This window comes from Mobula birostris, chromosome 13, assembly GCF_030028105.1.
Source record: "Mobula birostris isolate sMobBir1 chromosome 13, sMobBir1.hap1, whole genome shotgun sequence".
NCBI lineage: Eukaryota > Metazoa > Chordata > Chondrichthyes > Myliobatiformes > Myliobatidae > Mobula > Mobula birostris.
This window is the reverse complement of record NC_092382.1, coordinates 15,664,093-15,678,551: the sequence shown is the minus strand read 5'-3', so window position 1 is coordinate 15,678,551 and position 14,459 is coordinate 15,664,093. Positions and strand designations below refer to the sequence as shown.

At 46.3% G+C, this 14,459-nt stretch overlaps 1 long non-coding RNA gene across 1 annotated transcript in view; it reads left to right on the top strand.

Annotated features, from left to right (window-relative positions):
• LOC140208460 (uncharacterized) overlaps positions 1–13,580 on the top strand; it is a 29,276-nt gene extending 15,696 nt beyond the window's left edge. Inside the window, exon 3 of the long non-coding RNA XR_011888789.1 lies at positions 13,282–13,580. This is a non-coding gene — a long non-coding RNA (uncharacterized lncRNA). The remainder of the gene's footprint in view (positions 1–13,281) is intronic.
• Positions 13,581–14,459: the final 879 nt, after the last annotated feature.

Genomic DNA, 14,459 nt, shown 5'->3' with positions numbered 1-14,459 from the left:
TTTTCCACCTCTATCTCTCTGTTTATCACTAATGGTGCAAACAACTTTACTATCTCCTTTTTCTTCCTTCTCCCCTACATCTGTTCCTACACTTTGGTTCCCCTCGCCACTTGTATCTCGTTTAAATCCACTAGAGCCTCTCTAGCAAACCTACCTGCAAGAATTGAAGGATGGAAGTAAGTCCCCCAGTGAGGAAGATTTGTGAATGGGAAAGTGTCGATGGGAGATAGTGGTGGGACTCCAGCCAAGCAAAAGGATAGGAAGATAGAACCTGCAGGAGGTAGGCGGATGAGGAAGCGAGATCCTGTGGGAGGAAGGCAGATGGGGAAGAGAGATCCAGCAGGAGGAAGGCGGATGGGGAAGAGAGATCCCGCGGGAGGAAGGTAGATGGGGAAGAGAGATCCAGCAGGAGGAAGGCGGATGGGGAAGAGAGATCCCAGAGGATGAAGGGGGATGGGGAAGAGAGATCCCACAGGATGAAGGGGGATGGGGAAGAGAGATCCCACATGAGGAAGGGGGAGGAGAAGAGAGATCCCACAGGATGAAGGGGGATGGGGAAGCGAGATCCCACAGGAGGAAGGGGGATGGGGAAGACATCCAACAGGAGGAAGGGATTGGGGAAAAGATCCCACAGGAGGAAGGGGGATAGGGATGAGTTGTCTCACAGGAGGACTCGGGGGGAAACGATAATCATACAAGATGAGGGGTTACAGAAAAAGATTGTACGGGAGGGGTGAGACTGAAAAGAGGCCCAGAAGAGATGCGCTCACGGTATCTGGTAGTGAGAAAAGTCACACACGGGGAAGGGCAGGGAGGACAATCTCACAATGGTATTTATCTCCTTCTCACTGGGAAGCGGGTGTGAATCTCTGACCCACCTGCTGCAGTCAGTGTCGGTAACAGTGAACCATAGAAACATAGAAAATAGGTGCAGGAGTAGGCCATTCGGCCCTTCGAGCCTGCACCACCATTTATTATGATCATGGCTGATCATCCAACTCAGAACACCGCCCCAGCCTTCCCTCCATACCCCCTGACCCCCGTAGCCACAAGGGCCATATCTAACTCCCTCTTAAATATAGCCAATGAACTGGCCTCAACTGTTTCCTGTGGCAGAGAATTCCACAGATTCACCACTCTCTGTGTGAAGAAGTTTTTCCTAATCTCGGTCCTAAAAGGCTTCCCCTCTATCCTCAAACTGTGACCCCTCGTTCTGGACTTCCCCAACATCGGGAACAATCTTCCTGCATCTAGCCTGTCCAATCCCTTTAGGATCTTATACGTTTCAATCAGATCCCCCCTCAATCTTCTAAATTCCAACGAGTACAAGCCCAGTTCATCCATTCTTTCTTCATATGAAAGTCCTGCCATCCCAGGAATCAATCTGGTGAACCTTCTTTGTACTCCCTCTATGGCAAGGATGTCTTTCCTCAGATTAGGGGACCAAAACTGCACACAATACTCCAGGTGCGGTCTCACCAAGGCCTTGTACAACTGAGAAGGAACATTGTCAATGGACGTGTCACAGTCAGTGAGAAACACGGCCATTCCTGTGATTTACTACCATTAAACCAATGGCCGTTGTTCACTGATCTGATGAAGTCTCCAACATCCCTTCACAAGGAACCACAGAACCCTCCTGTCCTTGGGGAATTACTGACCGATCCCCTGGTCACTTGTCACAATTCTTCACAATCTGATTCACTACAGTTTTATCCAAATCCCTTTACAGGATATCCCCGGGATGTGGATTCAGGAACTGTGCTACTGCAGTTACAAACTCTTGGATGGTGAGGTGTGGGAAATGTGTACACCACGCTCCGGGCAGAATCCTCTCTCTCCAAAAGCTCCATCAGGAACTGGGAAGGCTGCAGATTGTAGTTGATCAAATCTCCACCTGTAAACACAATCTTCTTCTCGAGCACTCCTCTGAAGGCCATCTGACCAACCCTGAGTAACACATCAGGGGACTGTCAATCTCACGACCATGGTTTTTCAGGATGTTGTAAATATAGTAGGAATATAGTTGGGTGATGGTCTTGGGAATTCGCTCTGGGTCCCTGACTCTTTGTGTGAAGAAGGGACCCAATGCCAGAGCGAGGATCCAGCAGTAGGAGGGGTTGCTGCCGCTACCGTCTGATCTTCAAAATACCTGATGAAATATTCCTTCCGTTCCTCACCTACAAATCCCAGGATTTCAGCCCAGACACTGATCTTCGCCTTTTCCAATAGATGTAACGCAGTGGGACGTGTGGTCACCAGCACTGAACACCCTGGGAGCAGCTTGCCCTGGATTAAACTGTACACAATGTCAGACACCTTGCACTTGAATTCAGGATCTGGGCACTGGTGCTTGGGTTCTGTATCTCTCCGACTGTCAGCAAAATCGATTCTGTGCTTGAATTCATCCAATCCATCGAATATAAACAGCAATCCCTCTGGGTTCTTCCAGACCTCTCTCAGGGCATTCCCAAAATACGGATATTGATGCAGAATCAGTTCTTTCAAGTTTATTCTGCAATTAATGGAGTTTAAATCCCAGAATTTGAAACTGAAGGCAAACTGGAATTGTTGGTATATTTTCCCCGTGACCCAGTCATAAACAATCTTTTGTACCATTGTTGTTTTCCCGATCCCTGGGACTCCGGCCACTGCTGCTGAACATCCCGAAGTTGATTGTGTGAAGAATCTTTTCATTTTGTCCCAAAAACTATGTGAGTAACTATTCTCAAACAGATGAGCAATCCCGATTTTCTCCAGCTGTCCGCGGAGATGTTCCTCTCTGCACTCCTCGTGGTCTCTGCCTCTTGCCAGCAGTTCATGTTCCACCAGTCTCCGATCTCGAACAGTAGAAATGACCGTGAGCTCAGCGTATCGATCAACCAGCTGGAAAACCTTCACCTTCTCCCTCATCAGGATTGTGTTCACTCTCAGTGTTTCAGTTTGTGCCCGCAGAGTCTCCTTGTGTTTCTGTTGAACATCTTAGGATGGACAGAAATAGGTGGTCAATGCCTGATCTGATGAACACCGAACACTCACGTATTTACCCCAATAATAAGAAATTGTTAATGACACTGTTTGGGTGAAATTGGGAGATCAGAGATAAGAGCGTCTGAAGATGAACGATGGCCCCGAAACATTTCTGATCCGATTCAGGTTCGCTGTTAAAGCCTCCCCTCTCCCCTCTGTTCGTAGTTTGCAGATTCCCCGGTGTTCCAGCGAGCACCAAGTGCACACGTGATTCTGGAGAGGAGAGTGTTGTGTGGAGCGGCTGGTTTCACCGCTTTCACTGCTCAGCTTCTGCTGAACTGGGCAACACCGCAGAGGGTAACAGTGGGGGTCGGGGGGCAATTTACTTGCTCTACTGACTTTTACTTTCTCATAATGGAGCGGATACTCTCGACACTTCTTTAGGTTGAAACTGTCAGTACTGAGCCACAGAAAAGGAACATTATTTCCATTTCCTTTTCCAAGCTCAGCCAGTCACGATGTAACACACCCCGCAGTAGTCTACAGTCTCTTCTTCTCCGAGGAACTGTTACATTAACTCAGGCTATACACCCTCACCACACCTCTACAGTCTCCTCTGCTCTGAGGAGCTAGTACGTGAACTCAGGCAATAAGCCCCACCACACCTCTACGGTATCCTATGCTCCGAGGAGCTGGGACATGAACTCAGGCAACTCCCGGATGTTGTGCAGAACAGCAGAAATCTGAAGAAGATGTCAGCAGTAATACGGGACTCTATAGTCAGCAGGAGAGGTAAGCGATTCTGTGGACTCAAAAAGGAGACACCGATGCTACTTTGCCTCTCAGGAGCCAGGGTCCGAAACGTTACTGGACACGTCCATAATATCCTGAAAAGGAAAGGTCACGAGTCGTGATAAATATTGGTACCAATGATATAGGAAGAGAACAGGGAAGAGGTCTGGAAAACAAAACACAGCGAGTTAGGAAGGAAGCTGAGAAGCAGGAACTCAAAGGTAGTAATCTCGGGATCACTGCCTGTGCCACCCGACAGTGGGGATAGGAATAGAATGAGGTGGCAGATAAGTGTGTGGCCGAAGAATACAGCAAGGGGCAGGGATTCCAGCAGGGTCCGATATTCTTGCAGGCGAATTTACTGGAGCTGTTGGGAGTGTTTTAAACTAATATGACAGGGCAATGGAAACCAGTATGATAGAGCTGAAGATGAGCCAGCAGGTTTAAATGTGGACACAGCCAAGTGTTAAATTGTACCACAGAGGCAAAATTCGATTTTGGTTGGTACGACGTTGTGGCCATTACTGAGTTGTGGCTGAAAGAAGATCTTGTTTGGGAGTTTAACATCAAAAGATATACTTTGTTTCGAAAGGACAGGCAGGAAGACATTGGCTATGTTTTCGAGATGGAATTACACCTTCAGAAAAAGGGGACATAAAGTCAGAGGACGTTGACTCTTTGTGGGTGGAGATAAGAAATTACAGGGGGTAACAAAGCACATTATGGGAATCATATACAGGCCTCCAAATAGTCGCCAAGATGTGGGTTTGAGTTGCAAAGGGAAAAGGCATGTAATAAGGGTAATGACACATTTGTCCTGGCGAACTTCAATATGCAAGGGGAATGGGAAAATCAAGCATACTTAAGGTGTCGGGTCGCAGGAGAGGGGATTTATTGCGATTGTGCTTGAGCCTACTTGGGGAAAGGCTCGCTTAGATTGGGTGTTGTGTAATAACCCAGATCTTGTTTAGTGGCTCGCCGAGCTGGCTTGTTCGCTTGCAGATGTTTCATTACCCAGCTAGGCAACATCACCAGTGCAACTTCGGATGAAATGCTGGTGATCTATACTGTTCGCCTTTTGTGTGTCCTGTGATTAGTCCATGAGTGAGTGAGTGTCAATATGGAAGCAAAAGTGAGTGGGAAGTTGGATGATTGGAAACCTTTTAAAATCTAACAAAAGGCAACTAAAAAAGCTATAAGAAGGGAAAAGATGAAATATGAGGTGAGACTAGACAATAATATCAAGCAGGATAACAAATGTTTTTGTTCAGTTACATAAAAAGAAAAAATGGAGTTGAGAGTTGATATTGGTCCACTGGAAAATGATATTGGTGAGCTAGTAATGGAAGACAAAGAAATAGCAGGTGAACTTTAGAAACATAGAAACATTGAAAACCTATAGCACAATACAGGCCCTTCAGCCCACAATGCTGTGCTGAACATGTACTTACATTAGAAATTACCTAAGGTTACCCATAGCCCTCTAGTTTTCTAAGCTCCATGTATCCAGAAGTCTCTTAAAACACCCCTTCATATCCGTCTCCACCACAGTTCCATGCACTCACCACTCTGCGTAAAAAAACATCTCCTCTGTACTTACAAGCACCTTAAATCTGTGTGCCCTCTCGTGCTAGCCATTTCAGCTCTGGGAAAAAGCCTCTGACTACCCACACGATCAATGCCTCTCATCATCTTATACACCCATATCAGGTCACCTCTCATCCTCCACCGCTCCAAAGAGAAAAGGCTGAGTTCACTTAACCTATTCTCATTAGGCATGCTCCCCAATCCTTGTAAATCTCCTCTGCACCCTTTCTGTAGTTTCCACATCCTTCCTGTAGTGAAGTGACCAGAGCTGAGCTCAAGTGGGGTCTGACCAGGGTCCTGTATAGCTAATGCATACTTTGCATATCTCTTCACTGTGGCCCGTGAGTGACGTGAAGCAGCAGTGACTGCCATCGCTATTAATGAGAACAAGATTTCTGGATGGTGTGTTGCCATGGTCGGGGAAATCTCGCATCCAGTCTGAAACATGTTTAAGGGTAGTGTGAGCAGAGGTCAAGGTTCACGTCGGCACCAATGACAGGGCAGGAAGGGTGAAGAGGTGCTGCAAAGTGAGTTCATGGATGTAGGTGATAGGTTAAAGTGCACAACATCCAGGGTTGTGTCTTCAGGATTGCCACCCATACCACATGCTAGTGAGGCCTGAAATAGGATATAATACAGTCTAACGTGTGGCTGATGAGATGGTGCATTGTGGAGTGCTGCAGATGTTTGGATGATTCCAAGGAAGATGGGACCTGGACAGACATGATCGTTTTGCATCCGAACTGGAGGGGGACTGATACCCTTGCGGGAAGGGTTGTTAACACTGCATCGGGATGGGGTGAGGTGTCAAACTTGAGCTGCAAGGGGATGAAGAACCAGAGTGGATAGTGGAGTGGTTGTGTGGGAAAGATGCTGTTAATCCAACATAAAAAGTCAGGAGTCTAAAGAAAGAACATGGTGAAACAAATGTTCCCAAATGTGTATTATTTCATTGCAAGGAGTATTGTAGGAAAGGCTGATGAGCTTAGAGCATGGATCAGCGTATTGAATTACAGTATTGCAAGCATTAATGTGATTTGATTGGAGGAGGTGCAGGACTGGCAGGTCAGTCTTCCAGGGTTCTGTTGCGTTAGACACAATTTGATTGAGTGGCAGGGATTAAAGAAGGACAAGTGACATCACTAGTTAGGGAAAATGTCCCTGCATTGCTCATACAGGACAAACTGGAAAGCTCATCCACTGAGGCCTTATGGGTGAAACTGAACAATAAGGAAGGGATGGGATTATATTACAGAGTGCCCAATAGTCAATAGGATTTGGGGGATCAAATTGTTTGAGAAATCACAGGCAACTTAGAAGGTTATGATGCTAGATGGTTGTAACTTTCCACTTATTGACCGGGACACCCATACTTTAAAGGGCTGTTTGGGATATCGTTGGTAAAATGTGTTCAAGGAAGTTCCCTTGATCAATATATTGAGGTCATAACTATAGACTGAAATACTGTTAGGGTACATGACGGGGCAGGTAACAGAGGTCTGTGCAGGTAAATACTTTGGATCTAGTGATCATAATACCATTAGTTTAAAGATCATTATGGAAATGGGTAGGTCTGGTTCTAAATTGGAGAAAAGGCCAATTTTAATGGTATCAGAAAGGATCTGGTGAACGTGAATTGGAACAGGTTGTTTTCGAGCAAATCTGTGCTTGGTAAGTGTGAGGCCTTCAAAACTGCTATTTTAAGAGTACAGAGATGGAATGCATAAATGACGACCAGTACAGAGTTTGAATGTTGCTGACAGAATAAAAGGCAGGGCTAACATGTTTAGGGAACCTTGGGTTTTGACAGATATTGAGACCCTGGTGAAGGAGTGCATAGCAAGTATAGGCAGGAAAGAACAAATGAGGTACTGATAAGTATAAATAATTCAAGAGTTACTAAAGGAGGGAATCAAGAGGGCTGAAGTACGGCACGAGTTTGCTCCAGCAGATAATGAAAAGGAGAGCACCAACTCCTTCATCAAATATATTCAAAACAAAAGTATACCAAAAGGCAAAATTGGTCTTCTTGAAGTTCAGAGAGGGCATTAATGCATGAAGCTGACGTAGGTGGGGGAGATTTAAAATGGATTTTTTGCATTTATGTTTACTCAGGAGACATACAGCGTCTTTACAGTGAGGCGAAACAGCAATGCGATCATGGACCCTATACAGATGACGGAGGAGGAGGTGTTTCTGTCTTGATATAGAATATAGAATAGTACAGCACAGTACAGGCCCTTCGGCCCACAATGTTGTGCCGACCCTCAAACCCTGCCTCCCATATAAGCCCCCACCTTAGATTCCTCCATATACCTGGCTAGTAGTCTCTTAAACTTCACTAGTGTATCTGCCTCCACCACTGACTCAGGCAGTGCATTCCACGCACCAGGAAGCAACAAATCTCTCTTTATATTAATCTCTGTCTAATCTTGCTGCTAACATTGTGTTTGTCACAGAGTCCAGAGTCTGGGAACAGCTAGATGGCAGGAAGCAGATGGTGATGATGGGAGGCTGGTTATTGGAGTCCAGGCCCGCGCCTCGTGGAGTTCCCCAGGGTTACACCCATTGCTACTTGTCATCTATGTCAATAATCTGGTTGAGAATGTACAGGGTATGGGGAGTGAGTTTGCAGCAAGTAATGTCAAACAATTACTTCTTTTTGCAAGATAGTAATATAAACACCCCTCTTTCCCTCTCCACACTCAGAACAGACCAAAAGCTACTTCATAAGATGCAAGTTCTTCAAATGAGCAAACACTGAGGGAATGTGAGTGAGTTTAAAGAGCTGGGATACTGACAGTACATTACCAGACCAGAAGTGATTGTAACTGGGTCTGACAGAGGCATAACTGGTATTTCTGGGCACATTCAGTCTCACCATAACTATTCCCTACCTTACTCTGTACAGATATGTAATGTCTAAAGGACCAGTGTTTGAGTAAATGAGACTCACCAAACTTGCTCCGGACTGAATCAATGGAAACCCTGAGTCAGAAGGGTTCTCTCCAGTTGGTGCTCTCAGTCCTCGGGCTGGGTCACTTGCTGCTGTTCCCTCATCTTCAGTCGTGGTTCTCTTCCAGTTGTGGGCTTTTCTTCCAATAAATCTCTCACCGCAGGTCTAACTTTAACATGAAAGATGATGAAGCACGTTAACAACACAAAGGAGAACAAAATATTTCTGCTCACTGAAATCTAAACATTGAAGACAAATCTAATGATCTCAGTGAACAAATCTGTAACTGCCCCTGACACGTCACAAAACCTGATGAGGGATAGGAAGGAGTCATCGTTCAGTCATCGCTAAGATATAAGATGCAGGAACAGAATTAGGTGATTCGATCCATCGAGTCTGCTCCAGCACTCAACCATGGCTGAGATTTATTCCAACACCATATTCCCGCCTTCCTCCTGTAACCCTGAAGCTACTTAGTAATGATGAATATATTAATCTCTGCCCTAAATATACCCAAATGGCAGCCTCCAACCACCCTCTGTGGCAACAAATTCCACAGATCAGCCATCTTTTGGCTGAAGAAATTTTTCTCATCTCAGTTTTAAAGGGAAGCGTCTTTATTCTGAGACTGTGCTGTCAGATCACAGACTCTCCGTCTAATGGAAACATCCTCTCCATGTCCACTGTATCCAGGCTTCTCAGCATTCAGTAGGTTTACTTAACCACCTCCCCTTTCACCACCCCGTCTGAACTCCACTGAGCACAGCCCCATAACCATCAAATGCTCCTCACACATAAAACAGATCATTCCTGAGATTATTCATGTGAACCTTGTCAGCAACAACTGCACTGAACACATTCCCAAGTACAACAGACAATCAGGAAATGTAAACCATCCCAGAGTGAATTTAATAGAAAGAAACTGGAATCACCAGAGTCGCTCAACAGGAAAGGAACTGCTGTGGGGAGAGAAACAAATTTAACCATTCAGGTTCACAATCTTCTGTCAGAATGGGTTCAGAATTTAGTGCAGATCTCCAGCAAGTTGAGTTTCTGTTTGATTTCCACTGTCTGACAGACAAGTGACAGCGTGGAGGAATTTCCAAACACAGTTTGAACACTGAAACCCCCCCAGGTCTATTTCTGCTGGTGCAAACACAGAACAGCCCATTTAATCACAGCCTGTCCTTGTGAGGGATGGAATACAAACTCATTCTCTCCTCAGGTTAACAGCATTGCTTCCAGAGGAACTCCAGAAACAAACATTTGATCCCAGACCAGAAATACTGGCTCAACACCTCACAAACCCGGGCAGCTTGATCCCCGGGTCCATTTTACTTGGATCTAAACAGGAGTGCAGTGCTGCCGGAGCTCACCGGGGCACCACTCCGGCACCTCGGTAAAAAAACGTCAAAATGAACAAGCGGGGAATTTAACAGCGGCCGCATATTAAATAGGGGGAATTTTACAGAGGCGGGGGTTTGGGATAGGGAGTGGTAACTGGTGGGGAAAATACCACTAATAACATTAGGATAGGATATTTGATCGTTTTTGGTGAAATCCTGGAGCTGTGACTGTTTTTTATTTAGGTATTTGTGAAATTTGTCCTCGCTCGACCCGTTGTTTTCCCAGCATGCCCTGCTGTAGCCTCCCTCCATTTCACAGATCCTCCGTCTCTCTCCAGCCGAGGGACGACTGGACACAAGTGTGAGCGTTTTTCCGCTCTTTCCAACGGGTACCATTGGATTCCAGGTAGCAGCTGTATTAAGCAAGGAATGAACATCGAAACCCAGGTTAAAAGTCCAAAATAATGAAAGAAAAATTCACTGCTCGCTTATCTTCGGCCTGATTTTGATGAAGAATTCAAGGTAATCATCCAAAATCTTCTTCTACACCTGGATAAAGTGAATTTAGTTTTTTTCACAAGGCAAATGGGGAAAAAAAATTTCTAGGCTATAAGCTAGTTTTACATCATTTCAACTGTCATTAATAGCGCATCAACCCCTTGGCCGAGCTCCACCAACTGTAGTTGATTGGAAAGAGGCTGTTTGTCTCTTTGTGTTGACAGGAAAAAGAGTAACTTAGGGAGGCAATGAACGAGACGAAACGCATTTCCAAACCTCCCAAATGGTTGCCCTCCTCCCCTATTAACATTTATCACTTCCAAATACGATATTTTTTATTCGTATAGATACGACAATAATTTATGTAAAGATTCAAGCTTCTTTAACTTTTTATACATTTAAAGACTAAACAGAATCTGTATAGGTCTAACCATGTAGTACCCGACGTGTGAGGATATTGTGAGTATCGACACTCACAGATACACTTCCTGTCCAAACATTTCTGCGAGAGAAACGGTACGAGGCAGAGTTGCCAACCTTCCACTTTTGATACTAATATTCAGAAATATTCGCGGCTTTAGCAAAACTTCATTAGACGTTTTTTTTCATACTTGATTACTTAGTTCCAATTTAGGTGGCTAAGAGTGTAAAAAACTTACTTGCTTTATTTCTGTTATTTTTATACCTGCTTAGGAACACTGCTGAGCGCTGTGGGCCCTGCTGTCTGCTCTGACTCAGTCGTATCAGTAAGGCTACATCTGTGGTGGTCCGTGGATTACTCGCTGATACAAAAGTAAATTTTTCTCACTAACAACCCTGTGGCTTCTAAGCAAACAATGTTAACTTCTTTCTTCCGTAAACAAGCTGAGGAGTGTAACAAGGATAACATACAAGTCATTGATAACAGTAAAACTAACAAAAGCTGTGTTTCGCCTGCATCTCGTTCAAATTTTCTAACCGGCTCCAAATGCAGTTCTGAAAGTAATGGTCCTTCGAAGTCAGGCTTGGATCCCTGTTCAGATGTTTGATAGGCTATAATCTTGTTAATGTCTTAACTGTCACTATATTTCTGTGTACATCGGTCACTGAAAGCAAGCATGCAAGTACAGCAGGCAGTGAAGAAAGCTAATGGCATGCTGGCCTTCATAACAAGGGGAATTGAGTATAAGAGCAAAGAGGTCCTTCTGCAGCTGTACAGGGCCCTGGTGAGACCACACCTGCAGTACTGTGTGCAGTTTTGGTCTCTAAATTTGAGGAAGGACATTCTTGCTATTGAGGGAGTGCAGCGTAGGTTCACAAGGTTAATTCCCGGGATGGCGGGACTGTAATATGTTGAAAGATTGGAGCGACTGGGCCTGTATACTCTGGAATTTAGAAGCCTGAGAGGGGATCTAATTGAAACATCTATAATTATTAAGGGATTGGACATGCTGGAGGCAGGAAACATGTTCCTGCTGATGGGTGAGTCCAGAACCAGAGGCCACAGTTTAAGAATAAGGAGCAGGCCATTTAGAACGGAGTTGAGGAAAAACTTTTTCACCCAGAGAGTGGTGGATGTATGGAATGCTCTGCCCCAAAGGCTGTGGAGGCCAAGTCTCTGGTTGCTTTCAAGAAAGAGATGGATAGAGCTCTTAAAGATAGCGGAATCAAAGGTTATGGGGTTAAGGCAGGAACTGGATACTGATTGTGGATGATCAGCCATGATCACAGTGAATGGCGGTGCTGGCTCGAAGGGCCGAATGGCCTACTCCTGCATCTATTGTCTATTGAGCTGTGGAATTCATATATTTCTTTCATCTTGGTTTAGTGCTTGACATTATAAGAAGCCCTATTCATTTATATATGCCACACCCAATTTGTGTACCTGCTCATTACATGAATGGGGGAAGGAAGTTACCCAGTGCATGAAATGAGCTGGTAAACTAACTAGGTGTGAGATCGAGGTTCTTAGCCTAAGGTGGAAGGAGTCAATTTTGAAAACCAGTCAATTTTCAATTATCTGAAACAGAAATACCACAACAGTTATTAGCTTCAAACTTTCTGCATGATCACTCACAGAGCGGAACTACACGTACATGTAACGACAGCTGTAAACTTCAGGCCTTCTAACTTAGGCCACGAACTTATCAATCACCCCTCGTCCAGCTCCAACACCTAAAAGATTGTCCCTGCACCCCTGCTCCAGCCGTCAGACAGAGCCCGGGCCCGGGACTTTCCCGATCCACCGGCCCCGATTCACACAAACCCGAGATTTGTTCCCACTCACCGCCGCCCGAACAGGAAACCGCCAACGGCAGCTGCATTCGGCACCGCGCATGCGTTTAGCAGGAGGTTCGCGGCTGCGCCACCAGTGCCCGGAGGTCCATGCAGCGCCACCAGTGGCCGGAGGTCCATGCAGCGCCACCAGTGGCCGAAGGTCCATGCAGCGCCACCAGTAGCCGGAGGCTGGAGCGACAACGGAGAGGTAAATCACAAACACGACAAAGTCTGCAGATGCTGAAAATCCAAAGCAACACAAACAAAATGCTGGCGGAACTCAGCAGGCCGGGCACCATCTATCGAAAAGAGTCAACAGTCGATGTTTCCAGTTGAACCCTCCTTCAGGACTGAAATGCAATGGGGGAAATATCTGAATAAAATCGGGGCGGGAGAGGAAATGTCTCGCTGGAAGGTGATAGGTGAAGCCAGGTAGGTGGGAAAGGTCAAGAGCTGAAGAAAATAGAATCTAATAGGAGACGAGAGTGGAGAACAGGAGAAAGGGATGGAGCAGTGGACCCAGAGACAAGTGATCAGCAGGTGAGAGGACGTGAAAAGTCAGAGAGGAAGAGAGGGAGTGGGAGGGAGGGGTGAGGGGGAGATTTGTTCAAAGGAAGGAGAAATCGATATTCATGCCATCGGGTTGGGGAGGGAGTATTCAGACGGAATACAAGGTGCTGATCCTGGACCCTGAGGTGGCTTCACCTTGGCACAAGAGGAGGCGATGGGTTGACGCGTCGGGACGGGAATGGGAATCGGAATGGGAATGAAAATGTTTGGACACCGGGAAGTCCCGCTCGGAGCGGATAGTTCAAAGGTTAATTTACTGTCAAAGCAAATATCCGTGAACAACTGAGTTTTTGTTCTCCTCCACAGAGCCACGAAACAAAGAAAGAGCATGAAAGTCGATCAGAGAGAAAAATCAAACTCCCAGCCCACCCCTACATCAAAAAGAACGGCATCCCGATCATCAACCCCCAAAACCCACCCCTCCCGCACAAAAGGGAACAATAACATCGATCCCCCCCCCAAAAAAAACAACCCGACCCCGCACAACTGCGGAGGGTCTGGTGTCACCAGTGTCGAGGCGGCCGCATCGGGAGCAGCGGACACAACGGGCGACCCCGGAAGATTCACAGGTGAAGTGTCGCCTCACCTGGAAGGATGTTTGGACAACGGAGAGAGTTCGGCCGTCCGGCCCTTTCACCGTGACACCCCGAACTCCACATCAAATCCGTCCACACGAATCTGGGTGAACTTTAATGACCAATAAATATAATTCCTCTCAGTGATCAGCTGTCTGATTGATTCCCTGACTCTGAGAGGAAGGGGTGTCTATGGTTCACATGGTCAGGGTGTTGAGTTTACCAGGAGACAGAGACTGCAGGGACGGGAGGTTTTCTGTTGACTAATACACTGTGTGTGGACCCCGCTGGCAATTCTGGTGTTGTGACCCGAATCGAGACAAACACCAGGCTGCCCACTCCACCAACAACACGGCACAGCCGGACACATAACAGGGGACTTTACATCTCACAACACTGGATTCAGTGATGAAACCCGTGATTAATGTTGTTGTCCCACCGAAATCATCAGAAACGTCCATTCAGGTGTTTCTAAATACGAGCGCTCCCCCACAGGTGACGTCACACAGGTGCACGCACGCGCCTGACGTCACACATGGGCTCCCCAGACCGAGATCTGCCCTCACGTGCGCCGTGTCTTACGTCACCCGCGCGCTGGAGAGCTCGAGCTTTGTCGGTTTAACGGCTGGGCTACTAATCACGTGACTAGACCCTCCCCACCGCTGTCAACAGAGGATTCAGGAGCTGCGCTATTCCCATTGGTGCGAAGCGATGTCAATCACTGGTTACAACCAATAGCGGAGGCGGACCAGCTGAGAGGGCGTTACCCCGCTGAATCAACCTGGCGTCGCTCTCTCCGTCAAAGCGGAACAAATCCCAAAGTAAATGTCCGCTTTCTGATTTATTTCCATTTCCCTCCGAGGGAACAAAATCTTTGACATCAGCTGTTGAGAAAATCACCTTTGTTCT